Here is a 16,236-nt window from a genome sequence, read left to right as displayed (position 1 = left end):
ACATTTTGTTCTCTCATACCTTTGAAATAACAATTAAGGCATACGATAAATTGCTCTTCAGGTATTTGATTTCATCATATTCAACCAAGCGATCAAATGCAAAATATTTCGAAATTTGTACATAGTGTACAACATGATAATGCCTATGATCGAAAGTTATGAAATGACGCCTCGATCTGCCAGTTAAGTTTGTTTTCGAAGCCAGTCATGCCGGGTTGAGCGTTTGAGTGCTGACGCACCAATACACAAGCGTTAGCTAACCGTTCGAAGAAAATATAGGGATGTTCGCACTAACAGAGACATTATGTACTGAGACCGATTACCATAGACATTCATTTATGTTATGAACGACTTGTGCGTGTGTGTAAACTTTGGTAACCACACAATTCAAACTTTGTTCGATTAATACTGATAGCACGATTTCCAAGTCGCGCACCCTTGGCCTGACTGAGTCACTTGGGAAATATATGTTATATGACTGTCTATATCGCTATCATTTTTACTGTTTGTAGATTCACCGCAGTCTCAATCACTGTCACTTTTTAGCACTTTTAAAATATCATCATCATCATCATCATCATCATCATCATCATCATCATCATCATCATCACCATCTTCATAACCAAAATCATCATCTGTTTGTTTCCATCTGTTTTCCATTGCCTCGAGGGTCTCTATTGAATGTAACTGTGAAAGTATTGGAAATGTTGTTCTGTGCACTGAAAACATTTAATATTAGAAGTTTTTGAGCTTGTATAATCCACACATATATTCACTAATCTATCTATCTATCTATCTATCTATCTCTCTATCTCTCTATCTATCTCTCTATCTCTCTATCTATCTATCTATCTATCTATCTATCTATCTATCTATCTATCTATCTATCTATCTATCTATCTGCTTGTCTGCCTGTCGTCTGTCTGTCTGTCTGTCTGTCTGTCTGTGTGTCTGTCTATCTATCTATCTATCTTTTTTCCACGACATTGCCTGGAGTGTTTATATTGAATGCAACTGTGAAAGTATTGTACTATAGTTATGTATACTCAGAGATTGAATATTAGAAGTTTTGGAGCTTGTATAATCCACACGTATATTCACTTATCTATCTATCTATCTGTCTATTCTATCTATCTATCTATCTGTCAATCTATCTATCCATCGACCGATCGATTGATCGATCTAATAGATCTATTAAAATAGTTATCTATCTATCCGTTTATGTCTGTATGTGTATATTATATATATATATATATATATATATATATATATATATATATATATATATATATATATATATATATCAGCCCATCTGTCTGTCTACCTTCTATGTTTAAACACTTTGATATGATGCGATACAAGGTACATTGGTTTTGTAAACCATGTGAAGCTGGAGCTAAAAAGAGATACATGTTTATAATTCTGTAATTGGAAAGGTTTTTGATAGAATACATGAGCTTCGGTGTGTCTTTTGTTGCCTTTAGTACTGCAAAAGTGAACATATTTGTGTATTCAACTGATTCAATGTAATTTACGTACTGCATTAGAGCTATTGCGATTCTTGTAGAATGTGAACAGTTTCTTATACTGTAAACAATATAGTAGGAATTTTCAAATGTATTCGCAAATTTAGCAAATTAGCAAAATTAGCAAATGTAAAATGTGACTTTCCTCAAAGCTCAGTTTAAGAAATGTTTGAAAAAAGATCTCCCTAGTTTCTCCGGTCAACCCTCTCATAACCAATTCCTCCAGCCTACACTCTCATTATCAATTCCTCCAGCCTACACTCTCATTACCAATTCCTCCAGCTAACACTCTCATAACAACTGAAAGCTCCCTTATGTGCCGGAACATATTGCAGTGGACGCCTCGATCTGCTTTATCGTTGTGTTGGCACCTTGATTATTCAAGAGTAGAATAATGTGTGAAATCCTTGGCCACTTTCCTCAACAGTGGTGATGAAGAATAATAAGAATTGGTGAGATTAACCATCAATGCTGAAAGACCACAAGACATCTGTTAAGCCTTAACTGGAAACATTAGATTGAACATGTACGAGTTCTTTGACATTCTTTTTTCTTCGGATATTCTTTTACAAATCTCAATTACGCAATTTGTTTCGCATCGGATCGACCTATTTTCCGACTTGGAGTATTCCATAAAGTAGGCGCCTGTATTTCTCGTCGTTGCTCTCTCATGATTTTCCGATGTATACCGTTGTTCTCCCTCTTAAAGCTTAGTCTACTGACGAACCAATTGACCTTCATCGGATTTAACAAGGAGAGAGAGAAAGGTATTAATGTCTAGCTTGTCATAATCGAACCACGTCAGATGCCATTGATCACAAATTGGTGTAAAAAATCATCAAAGGGTAAGCAGTCGAATACGGAAAGCGGTATCTTAAGAAGAAAGAGATGCCTATCGTCTTTCACAAATTATATCTATATGAAACATTACCGGCGCGATAGGCAAGACCGGCGTCGACGTCATCAGTGTGTCTGGTCGAAATCGACACAGCAAGCAGCTGTGGCGATCGATTGTTGAGATTGCAGAGGCCGAAGCCATTCGTTAACCGAGAACGACGTGTGTCTACTCCTGGGGTTCAATGTTTCGTATTTTGAAAGACGACTTGCAGCGCGGGTGTCTCAAGTTTTCCCTATTTTGTTTTTATTCATGAGAGACAGTCTATAAGAACTTAAAAAGCGAGTCACAAAGATATGACGTCACCGACACAGTGGCCATACACCTTCCTAGTCACCCTGGTCAGGTTTGTTCTCCGAAATATATCGATCTAAACGAAAACGGGACATCCTGTTACCCTCACCTTTGCAGACTGCGTTATTCTAAAACATGCATGTCTGTCAGGAAAGGTGTCTCCGAGTTCGGATGAAGAATTCTATCAATCGGCAGGCGATCTTTCTCAAGAAATGGCTGACGTGATCACGCTACTGTGTGGCCGGCCATGTGGTCGTCTGTGAAAGTCGATACCTTCACATACATGTATCTTTATTACTACTGAAGCAGTGACCCGTCCAGAGATATGCATCGACGCTTTCATAAACATATTGAGTACCTCCTTATCAAACCAACGAAACGCACTCGATTAGTTACAAGATCAAGAGGTCGGACGTCAAAAGTACGACGTCAACATAGTGGTTATATTGGACACCTGGTCCATGACAATACATTTTCTTCTCATCTTCAAGTGTGAATTTTCGCTCATCAAATTCTATAATTTGTTACAGATTTTGTTATCTACTTTCGTTTTTTACATTTTTCGAACGTATAAAATCAGTACATTCAGCATACGAATATATATATATATATATATATATATATATATATATATATATATATATATATATATATATATCGTTCTGATCATTGCGCTAATGAGAGATGATTCTGATACACATAGCATCTCTGTGCTATTTAAATGTACTCCGATTCACTTATCAATCACATAAAAATATAGTTGTGGCGGTATTTTTCTCTACCAGTTTGGTTATGTAACGTACCGTTCCTGAGATCAATATAATATTGACAAGTTAGGGCCTACGGCACCTTAGCTGTGTGGGGAATGCACATTTAATTATTTTAAGAGTGACCTAGATATTTGCGCCAAGTTAATGTCATCCCCGCCTATAGTTCCAGTATAAACGAGCCATACAGTTTGACTCGCTCAGATCTTCAGCTTCAGGGATGTGTGTTTTGCGATGCCTGCGTTCATGCGTTTTTTGTGTTTCTACCTCTGAGTGCTTAAAATCGTACACGTTTAGGCTGCGTTCACAAATAACGATTAGGGGGGTTGGAGGAATCGCGATTGAAATCTTATTTTTTTTCAGATCCCCCCTCAATACCCTAAAAAAAATTCAAATGCCCCCTCCCTCTATATGATCAAAATTGTTCAAGTCCACCCCAACTATCACAAGCACGCATATTTGTAAAGGATGTGCGCGCAGACAAAATAAACATGTATTGCGCCGTTCCGCGCGCAGATGTTCAACATTACCTGTTATTAGTACTTTGTAAAGTCATATTTCTATGGCAAGTTTTTAAATTTATTCATTTTTAAATGCATCAGTGAACTTTTTGGATTTACAGTATCAGTCTGTGCCAACTTGAGTTAATCTAAATCTGGCCAGGTCAATTGCTCCTGCTGAAGAGCACACAAAATGATGATCATGAGAGAGTATGCAAATTGTGAATTCTGGCTAATTGCCATATTGTTAAAAACTGAGCACAGTGACCCATCAAAAATTTGTTTCAAAAGTACAAGACATATATGAATTAGATGCTACTCAAAATTGACAATATTGGAAGGTTAAATACTCCATCAAATAAATGTTTTAATCTTTGAAATTTTGGGTGTAATAATGGCAAATTTGGTTAAAAAATAAACAATTCCATCTAGTCACATATTTTTTCATTTAGTCTTTACTGTTCAAAGTTTTACTTTTGTATTATTTTATGACATGAATATGAAAATTTAGAAAATTGAACATGGTGACCCTATCTTTTTTCTTTGATACTATTCTCATATGCCAGAAAGTCTCCTGGTCTTCCATATTTTGCTCTCTGGCCTAATCTTGTGTACAAGTATGTTTTACTGTCATGAGCATCATTTGACACAAACTCTTCTTCAACTACCATGTACATCATAGTCAGAGCTATCTCTATCACTGCTCAGGTATGCAGTGACAGTGACACTGCAGTAGCAGGGTAGTATCTGATAGTGACACTGCCCGTAGGCAGTAGCTGTATCAACTTTGACGATTTTGACAATATTTTTGTTCAGTTTATACAAGTACGTTGTTGTTCTACTCCCTATAGCATGTTGAACTGTCCAGTATTCAGCTTGCTATCACAGCCTGTGTATGTGTACCATGCATTTGTATCACTGATAACTGACTGTCACTGATTAAAATATCACCTAATACATATTTATATATACAAGCTTTGTCGACAAACTAATGTTGTGTTTTTGATTATGCTGTAGGGAGACAGCAAGAAATTGATATATTACATAGAAATATTGCAAAAATCATCAACAGTTGCAGCTTCTGCCCTGTTACTTGGCTCGTTCGGTTTTTTATGACAAATCACACGTTTAGATTTTTTCGAGATAAAAGTCATGAAATGTGACAAATGGTTCTAGATTTTGTTAAATGATTACTAACATTACAACAACTGGATGACATAAAAATGGTATTCATTTTCATTGAATTACCTACAAAAAATTGGAGTTGGAAAATGTAAAACATGAAAGGGAACCAACAAATTTTCGTGTCCCCCCCCCCTACAGGCAGAGCAAAATTTTCAAGTCCCCCCTCTACTACCCCAAAATTTTCGATTCCCTCCCCTGAATTCCTCCAGCCTCTCTGACTATTTTTGTGAACGCAGCCTTAAGGCGTATTCGGATGATATTTTTCCAAGGACAGTCGTTTTGTTGAACAAGTTCTGCGCTTCGATTCGTTATTTTGTCAGCTAATCTAATCTTACCACTTCGCACAGACAACGTTTTGCGCATTTCCCAGATAAGATGGAATGTGAACGTTTGCGCTCGAACAGGCGACAAAGAAAATGGATGGTAGCATGGGTAATTGAAATGACCGTGTTGTCACCATGGCAACCGTCCAACGCAATGGAGCCGTACTTCGCAAAACAAAACTGTGAACTAAATCATAGCGTTGAAGTGGAGCGAATTACCCACTTAGTAAGCGTGCTATTAAAAGTGGGGAAAGCGGAAGTATCGTGTGTGATCTTCTAAAACTATTCATATTTACAGACGAATCTTAAACCAATAAACGTTCACAAGTGCTTTTCGTACATTTCTTTCAGCGCCGCTGTAAAGATATCCAACTTTAGTGCAACGGAACTGAAATCTTTTTATAGACTCGGTTTATTTCTTGCATAAAGCTAAATGTCTCGTCTTTTTACAGTCTGATGGAACTGGCCAACCGAGACTGTGAACACCAAACAACGCGAACCAAGACCCAAATCAGCCGAACTATAAAACATAAATCGCATCTACCCGCAGACGGTTTGGTTATTTTGAATAACACGCATCGTTTGAATTGTCCCAAAATCAATCACCATAATGCCAGGAATTGAATCTGAACAACAGTCGACAGCTTCGTCCTTGCCATTGAATGATATTTTCGTTACCAGTCATCGTGTCATCGACATTTAAGTTCTGATTTAGGGGATTTACCAGCGCTGACGAGCAGTAAGTTAGGTTCACTGAAGTGGCAAAAAATAAGTGGTAAAATCATACCGGCGTAATTTTCTGTCTTTGCAGGACAGCAAAAAAAGAACGGAAAAAGTGAAGGGATGTCGTGCAGTACTGTACTTTTGAAGACGAATCTTATAGTTTCGAGCAGCATAATATTGATAATGTCGATATGGTGGCAGCACATGATTGTATTGCAGTCCAGTCTAGGTGAACCTCTAAACGATACACGTAAATATATTCTGGGTCACTTTCAACACACGCAGCTAGGATTATCTACAAGATTCCGGAGCTTGACAAGACGGAGGACCATGTGATCAATCAAGTAATCACTTCTTCACAATTCTTGGCAAAAGTGCCGACAGGTGCTGACATCTCAGTCCCCGTCCCTTTCAACGTAATCTCGTAGACTTTCAATCAATAGATTGTTTGATTGTATCGCGTTAGGGCAATCAGAAAGCAAGATGTTACAGCGTGAACGGAGGGATGACGATATCGTCCCCGTTAGACAGATAATATTGAGTTTAGCTGTAGTAAAACTGCACGACAAAGGATCGCATGAGGGTTGTGTGAGTTCCTACGGGGCGGAACCAAAATAGAGTGAACGACACGTGTTCGGTCGTTGTCGCACTTGGAGTGAATACAGATCTGGAGCTGATTTGACAGCCCCGAGGTGGTGTTTCATTGATTGGATCTTAAGCGCGCAAGACTCGTATACCGAATGAATTCGCCGTACTATTACAATTCTAATCGATGTGCCCACCGGGAGAGCGAGTAAGTATCTCTTAGTGAAACGCTGCGCGTTGACTAGGAGGCCAATGCATCTACGTTTAGAAACGAACCGAGTGAGATAAAGCTACTCAGTAAGTGATACCGACGCTGAGAAGTCAGTCATTTCTATTTTCGTTGTTTTATCTGGGGCACGGTACCAACACAGACTGAAGATTGTTCCACTGTGTGAATTTCGGCACTGTCAGGGGAAAAAGGAGTCGTCATACAATTACACAACTTTCTCATTCTTCAAATTATTTCTAAAAAAGAATTCGCCTTTCACCCCTCTGAATCTCTTTTTGATCCATTATATGAGTGAAAGGATGTAAAATTGTCTTACATTGTAGCGTTTTGAAAGCGATTTGACTTCAGCGTTTTCATCGCGTAGGACGAGTCTCGTTTCGAACCAGTGACGCCACGAAAAGGACTCGAATGCAATCGCAACGAAATTATCTCCCATCATTGCACGCGTATAAAATATTTTCTACTGACCCCGAATTCAGTCTTTTGTGTCAGGCTGTTGCAGCTATAACCACCCTCTTGGTTACAAGAAGCAACGAAAACTGGGATGAGATCCAGTGCATCTCAGATCATTGACACTCTCATTAGCGCCGTGTACGCGCGGTGAAAGTAGTTCCGCTTCTCGTCTGGTTACGAGGGGCGAAGAAACTCAGGCTTGAAATCGAGTGAACCGCGGATCGTTAGAACTCCCAGTGATCGTTGCGACTGACTGAGTAAAGAAAATGGCAAAGAAAACCCGGCGAGAATGCGAGATGCCCATGAAAAGAATAAATGTCAGATGTATTGAATAACAGAATTGTGAAATCGAGTAGATAGTTGATTTGAGAAAGAATACCACATCGAAAATTGACTTCAGCTTGACTGAAAACTGTTTTCTGCGTATGTCAAACAGTTTTATCTGCAAATTAATGAAATCGAGAGACTGGTCGAAATTCAAATGTCAACAAGGACGTCATGTTCACGCGTCTTCTAAGTCAATGTTCTTCTTCTCTCAAATTGCCATGTTATTTCCAATCGGAGAGAAATTTTGCTCTCCGTGTTGAGTTTTCGTTAGGAGCGCTACAATCAAACACGGTCACTGCAGATGAGCTCTCCCATCTCTGCCACTGCGATGGGAACAGCAGTGACCTAATTGTACAATCACTGGCCATGAATTCACCAAACGCTCAATTAGGGTCAGATTTATCGAAGTGTCAATCAAGGTGAAGGGTCAACACCACCCCGATTACTTTTTTTTTCTATCAAGTATACGACTACAAGGAAGCGTCGAAGAAGTGCCGCGGGATTGTGCTGTGCACTCTTGACCTGCTAACGTCAGGCTGCTCTGTTTAGTGTTTATTTGATTTGTGGATTATCTACAGTCTCTGACGAATCTATCGGGAAAAAAAGGCGCGATCGAACTTTGTTGGGCTGACGACTCAAAGTAGCTCATTACACCCTTCAAAAGCCTCGATGTTGACATTTGTGTTCGACTAAAAAGTGAAGAATATTTAATTACCATAAAGCAATTTCTTCTCCTCCTTCTTCTTCAATTTGACCTTTGAGTATAATACTCGGAATAAATAAATAAATTTGCTAAGGATTCACTCAAAAGCTATCAGATTTTGTTCTAAAGCTGACATTACAAATTTTGTGGTTTTAGCTATACAAATTGGCGCTACCCCGTCTCAGATACCGACATAAGAATGAGTAACTTTTACACGATAAAGGAGAAAGAAAATCCTTGGCATACATGTACAATGTGACCTTACATCACTTGTGTTTAATATTATATTTTCCCTCAGTTTTTTCGAGAACAGTTAAAATCTTTCTTTTCCAAGTCTGTTGATATTATAAGCAATGCAATAAACACTATTCAAGCCTGAAGTACCCTAAATCAGGTATACTCTCGTAGATTGGCTGTTTGTCCGGACTACGGCGGGGGGGGGGGGGGGGGTCGTTATTGTGTTGCAGCAAATTATCAGCACTAAATAACCCGTTCCTGCTTTTCTGCTGGTAACGGTCGAAATTACTGATTACCGGTGTAGACGCACTGATCTCTCTTTACGTAATCTGATTCGCTTATAAGATTCTGTATTTCCATGCCGGTGCGCATCAAAACGCCTAAAATATAGATCGCCAATCAATGAGTGGTCCACTGCGAGAAGTCAATGGCACTTCGTCTTCGCTCATGTGATATTTTTCAGAGCTAGAGATAAGACAGTGAGTGACTTGTTATGATTTCTGATGTTGGTTATGAACCGCCGCACTGTGATTTTGTGTGATAGTAATGTCATCAAAACAGCGCCCTCCAGGAAAACCCGAGTGAACACAATAAATGTGTCTGCCAAAAGGGCAAGTTTACCGCACATCGATCTGGTCGGCAGCTATTCAAATGACTTAAAACGCAATATCCGGTCCTTTAAGATATTCTGAGATGAGCAAAAAGCTTCTCATATTTCTAATTTCTAATATCCTATACTGCAACTATTTTAAGCGGCGTATGATAATGAAACTGCACATTCCATACCAGAAGATGTCATATCTGCGTGGGGGACACGCGCTCATGGCACGCTATGCCAAGCATGCAGACTTCTCTCTAAACTATGAAGATTGAAATGAAATATCTAAATATATCTGGAACCTATATAAAAAATACCAGCCATTCAACTTGTCACAGTTCATTCCATCCCAAGCAGCGAGTAGCCATATTTCCACACGTTGGTAAAATATGTTATCTTGTCTAATAGTATCAACATAATCAATGTTGACATAGCTATGCTAAATAAACGTCCAAGGTTGGTCTCTGAGACAATTGTGAAAACCAACACTGCCTGTCGAACCACTAGGCCACCTACTAAGAATGATAAGATTGCGCACCTTTCCGCACAGAGCTCAACCGTAATAATTGACCTAGTTAAAACAGCGAAAATGTTAAAACAGCGAAAACAATCACAGTTTGTGTCTTGCATCATTTTATTCTGCTATAGAATTTTAGCAATAGGTAGATCTATAAATGGACGGATATTGAGATAAAGAGATCATATTAAATAGACACTTGAATCGTATGCGCAAACGTGCAAGGAATGAATATTGATGCGTGAGTTAAGAAAATTATGAAAGGAAACAAAAATGTGTCGGGCACTTTCATCAACATTTAAGGTACATTATCTATTTGGCTGAAATCATAAAGACCAACGTAACCTAGGGTTCTGTAGATGGGTGCATCAATAGAGGTCAGAAAAAAACAATTCTGTAGAAGTTTGTTGGTTCAATGAATGAATGAATGAATGAATGAATGAATGAATGAATGAATGAATGAATGAATGAATGAATGAATGAATGAATGAATGAATGAATGGAGTGTTTGTCTTTCTGTAAAGCAGTGGAGAGCAAACACAGTGAGTATAGCCACAAGGGACCGTACAAAGCAAAGTACAGCAAACAATTTGAAATGGTGGGAAGGCCGTCACATGTGAAGCTGTGCAAACCATCTGGCCAAGTTGATGTCAACTTTTTAGGACAAAGCTAGATATTGCTAAAAGCTAGATATCGTGTTATTTTGATAGCTTTTTCGCTGGCTGGGTTCGGATGTTTAAACGATCAATTTAACATGGTTGGTAGGTTTTTAGCAAAAGAAAGAAATAAAGATAGAAATAAAGATAGATAGATAGATAGATAGATAGATAGATAGATAGATAGATAGATAGATAGATAGATAGATAGATAGATAGATAGATAGATTGATAGAGACAGACAGACAGACAGACAGACAGACAGACAGACCGACGAGACAGAGAGATGGATGGATGGATGGATAGATAGATATATAGATAGATAGATAGAGAGGGTGAGATAGATAAATGGATTGATGGATGGATAGATGGATGGATAGATGGACAGATGATTACTGAGATAAATAGATAGACGGACATATGGACCATTTTATGGAATTCTATAACTTCCAGGTGAACTAGCGAATTTCCATTGCTGGTAACGTCTTTAAACATAATTTGTTTAAAGTATGCACAGAAAACGATCATTAAGGCTTAACCGTAGTAGTGGCGCGGCATAAGCAAAATTTTCATAATAATTGTGCATTTTATGATAAAAGCATGAAATTTGGTATGAATGTAGATTATCATAATATCAATCAATTTGGATACCGAGCCACCACAGATTAAGCCTCGTTCTGGTGTGGCGGCCATTTTTAAATATGGCGACCATCAGTCACTATAAAATCCCCTACTTGCTGCTCTACGGATGATTCTGTGGGGAATAGTGGATGTATTTCCATCATAAGTGCCCATTAAGATTACTATTTGCATATTTTTATAAGTATAGAGACTTGTTCTGGTGTAGCGGCTATTTTGAAACATAGCAATCTTCAATTACTGTAAAATCCCATAGGTGCTGTTCTACGGATGATTCTGTGGTGAAGAGTGGAGGTATTGTCGTAATAAATGCATATTAAGATTACCATTTGCATTGTTTAATGTTTGATTATTTCATTTTCTATGAAAAGCGAGTTCTCTTAATAAAATTATTGACAATATGGCTGCCACAAGGCCAAAGTGGAAGATTCAAAATTGCCAAATTTAATGGTTTTTTTTACGATGAGCAGCTGTTAGCTGTCCTTTGTAAGTAGACTTTCAGAAGGTACCGTTAAGAGTTTTTTATTTTATTTTTATTTGTAATCGTTGATGCACGTTTCAACCATTTTTTAGGGTTGTAGCTGTTGTGTGTGCATTACACGTACGGCACACTCACCAGATTTTGCAAACTATTGGCCTAGATCGGCCCACGGGTATGAAGAGTTTGAGTGTAAGAACAGCGTGTCCCATGTTCTGCCAATGGATGGGGGTTCTTGAGTAGAAACGTTGAATATTAGCAATATTTTGACACTCTAATTATCGTTTCTAAACTTTATAATTAGCCATTGACGAGTTTTGCAGGGCGTTCTTGCTCAAAAGGCCTAACATGGAAAATTGTGCGGGGAATTTAACCCAATCCTTCACTCTTGTTCATCTACATTCATACATAGGTCTACATACAAATACATAATAATATTTACTGTAAAACATTTTTTAAGTTTGAACGCTGAAAGCAATAACATTTTGGGGGAAATCTCTTATATGTCACATAATTGTCCTCTTAGAGATTTATCATGTAAACTACAATTAGTGGCGCCATTTAGAATTTGACCACGTGGAGAACACGATCATATTTTATGTTATTTTTGGCTATATATATATTACGTTTTATACATTGACTTTTTATACATTGCTTTTCATAATTCATTTAAGAGACCGATCTTGTATAATTTGATATAAATTTCATGATTTATAAATTAGTTTAAGAGTTATTTCAACGTCACGTCAATGGTCTATTGCACGAATATAGATTCATGCCCATCATGACAGCCCTGCGCCCACACAGAACTTGACGGGGTGGAAACCGTCGATCTCGCCTGAAACGACGTTCTGCACCCCGTCTATTAGTTATGCATAGTTTACCTTTCTTCTTTAAAGGAAGGTACGCTTGGCACCTTTTGGTCGTCTTCGCAAACGAACGGCTGTTCCAATTATGCGGTTTCCACCCGACTAGAATTTACCAACAGCGCCACTGTCGTATGTTAAAAAATGTGAAAGAGGCTCCCCACCTTACTTTCCAAAATGTTTAATTTGTGTCGAGTTTGTCTTAGATTCGTTTCGGATATGTGTTCCTACATAGCTCTACTGGTCATATTTTGAAGAGTACCGCAAAATCATAGTATTGCCAACTCTAATGCGTTTTCGTTAAACCTGTCTTCTTGTAGGTCATCTGCTGAGCTCGATTTGTAACATAACATGGCTAATAGGGTAACATGGGAAAGTAATTGTATTCTTCTTTCAGATGACATATTGTAATTTGCAATATCTTCCACAGTTTTTATAAAATATGTCCAAAACTTACCCCATACCCAAACTTTACATTTCAAATTACTGGCACTGCTGATCTCAAATTCTACAAATTTGTACCTAGACATATTACAAAGGGCAATGCTTTGCATGAAATATGTATTATTTGCTACAGGCATACGTCAAAATATGAAAGACTTTTAACAGCAACACTATTGGGATGCAATGGCTGTTACAGTCATGTTTAAAGGGTACCTTAAAGTCAAAGTATTGCGAATATTTGTTAAGCGTGTCTCCTTGTAAGTCATCTGCTTAGCTTATATTTTAACATTACATGGTTTATGGGGTAACATTGGAAAGTAATTTTATTCTTCGTCAGATGACAAATTGTAATATGCAATATCTTCCAATGTTTTTATAAATATGACCAAAAATTAGCCATACTCCAAACTTTATTGAAAATTAATGTCACTGCTTATCTCAAATATACAACCCTTTTACCTAGACATATAATAATAGGCACTGCCTTGTATGAAATCTCTTTTATTTACTACCGGGACGCGTCATAAATATGACATAGACTTTTAACAGAAAACATATTAGAATGCAATAGCTGTTATAGTCATGTTTTGAAGGGTATTGTAAAATCATGATTTTGAGACTCTTGTTAAACCAATCTTCTGCTGAGCCAAATCTCTGAGGTTTATGTTTCAATCTTGACTAGAGTGTCACTATTTGTATAAGAAGGAATACATCACATTTGATCAGATAATTGGCCACCCAACACTACCTTCCTTAGGTCTTGGGTGAACGTGTCAAGTGGATAACCAAAATATGATTGGCAATAGTCTAGGATTGTCGTTTAAACTTGTTGTCTCAGCCTATGTAAACACCATGGAGAGGAATAAAATATTCGCCGGTTGACGAGCCATGCAAAAGCAAGCACAGGTCCGGGGAATGCCAAACACGGACATCACTGACAAAAGTGCAGGATTGTGTTTAAGCTTTGCTTTCCCTACCTTTCATGTTTGTTAAAATGAAAGAAAATTGAGTAATACAATTTAATGACTATGGTACCATGTTTTTGCATGTGAATAAAAAATGTGTGTACTATCAAGTTTAGGAGCAGAATACACGATGTATGAAATTGATCATTCCAGCACCGCGCCACACAAAAATTGACCGGTTTGGGATTATGGCCCATGGACTAGTTTTATTGTTCCCAATGTTTTTCCTCAAATATTAAGTTAGTCTGATGTACTTGGCACTTTTCGGGAAACTTGTACCCGGTTGGTCTGAAGGGCTCTTCCAATAATTTTGTATGGCCCGTGTACTTTTGAAGTGTTGAACTTCCTTTTGCCAGTAACAAAGTCTCAGCCACAAACAACATGAAATTCATCAGGAACCTATCATCGCTCAAACTAACAAACACCGAAATAATAGCAGTAGGCAAAGGCCTAAAATTCATTCCGACAGGATTTCAATAAATATAGTCGTAAAATGAGACTACGCTACATCATGAGACACAAACAATCGCAACAACACCCATTCAAAGAAAAATAAAACTAGACTCCCTGAATAACAGAGAACACAAAACTTGAAGGTTAACTGGAAGCTACTTAACTTGCACTTCTAGAGATATCCTTTCAAACAAGGAAACAAAACATTTCTCGTACCCAAAGAATCGATAAACAAGCTTGCAAGCAATAGACACATTACCATAAAACCCAGACACTTTAAGGTCGGGGCATTGTCATTAAAAGATTACAAAATATTACGTACGCGAATACGTAAGGCAATTCACTCAGCTTTATACACAACTATGTAGACAGTGACGACACAGAACAAATAGCAAACTAAGAAAAGAATCTACACTGCGAATGTTGAGAAACCATACGGGTTTCGAAACGCAAGCATCAAAGGGCCACTCAATCAACTTTGAAACACCAGAGGTCCGGTTGCGGCTCGCCATAATCTTTCTGTACACAAACAAAACATTACCGTACACACTAATCCAAACTTCCAAACATATATCCGAAGCGAAACAAACATTTTATTAACACAAAAAATCGGATAAGAATAACATCCCAATCTTTTTTCTGTCAAAAGTCTATTTCACATGATAAACATGTCCCTTTAGCAAATAAAACATATATCATACAAAGCAATGCCTTTTTGTATTATGCCGAGGTAAAACATTGGTATAATTTGACATTAGCTATAATTTGCATGGCAAACTTCGGGGTATCGGGTAAGTTTTGGTTCTACTCCATAAAAACATCTATGGTACATATTGCATATTACATATGTCATTTTTAAAGACGAATAAATTTCCATTCTAATGATACCCAAAAAGTCAGGTTATGTTAAAAAAAGCTTAGCAGATGACTGACATGTAGTAGTACAACAAGACAAATGCACGTGGGTATGCGCAAATAGTGATTTTGCGGTACTCTTCAAAACAAAACCATGAAAGTTATTGCATCCGTTTTATGTGTTAAATTTTATTTCGTATTCTACAGATCCTAAGACTTCTTTAAAACAGTTTGATATCCTAGAGGTGCATGTACCCCTCTAGCCCATGGCCTAATATTTCTTGACTGCTGACATAGTGTCGTCCTTTGATAGTATCTAATATTGTACATTTTATGCATATGAATTGTGTTTTTGTCTGTATTTACCCGTTTAACAAGTCAGACGATTAAGAAAAGTTGAAAAAAATTGTAAATTACTCTTCCCATAATTTCTAATTGAAAATATTCAACCCAAAATTACTCAACGCGTTGTGCATTTGACATTTACTAGGTGAGAAATACCTTGTCTGGCGGCCATTTTGAAAAATGGCTGCCATGGCAACGCTTCAACAGATTTTCAGTGGCTCGGTATCTGAATTTGTTCAACTCATAATAAGACACATCTGAGCCAAATTTGGTGCTTTTATCAAAAAATGCACAATGATTTGCCATGCCGCACCACTATAGGGTCACCCTACATTTTAATAGTTTTGACAGGTGTAAGTAACTATGGTTATTTATTCAGCCGATTTACCAACCTGGATATTCTAATATGAATATTATATCGACAACTAGGAATGATGGATTTTTTCTCAAGGCTTTTATGAAATGTTTTCAGAAATGTTAAAGTGTCATATTTTTTGTTTCCAACGGGATGTTATGTGGCAATCAGACGCCATGTAGATATTTTAAAGTATTCACAGAATGTAGTACCTTGACTTCAATGGGCAAGACTTAAGATTGGTGGCCACTAAGAAATTTTGTTAGTAACCTAGGGAGTGCACTCATACTATCACTTATTATTAGGAGCCCCCTCATA

The sequence above is a fragment of the Ptychodera flava genome, chromosome 6, assembly GCF_041260155.1.
Source record: "Ptychodera flava strain L36383 chromosome 6, AS_Pfla_20210202, whole genome shotgun sequence".
Classification (NCBI taxonomy): Eukaryota; Metazoa; Hemichordata; class Enteropneusta; family Ptychoderidae; genus Ptychodera; species Ptychodera flava.
The sequence above is the reverse complement of the archived record's forward strand: the minus strand, read 5'-3'. Positions refer to the sequence as shown.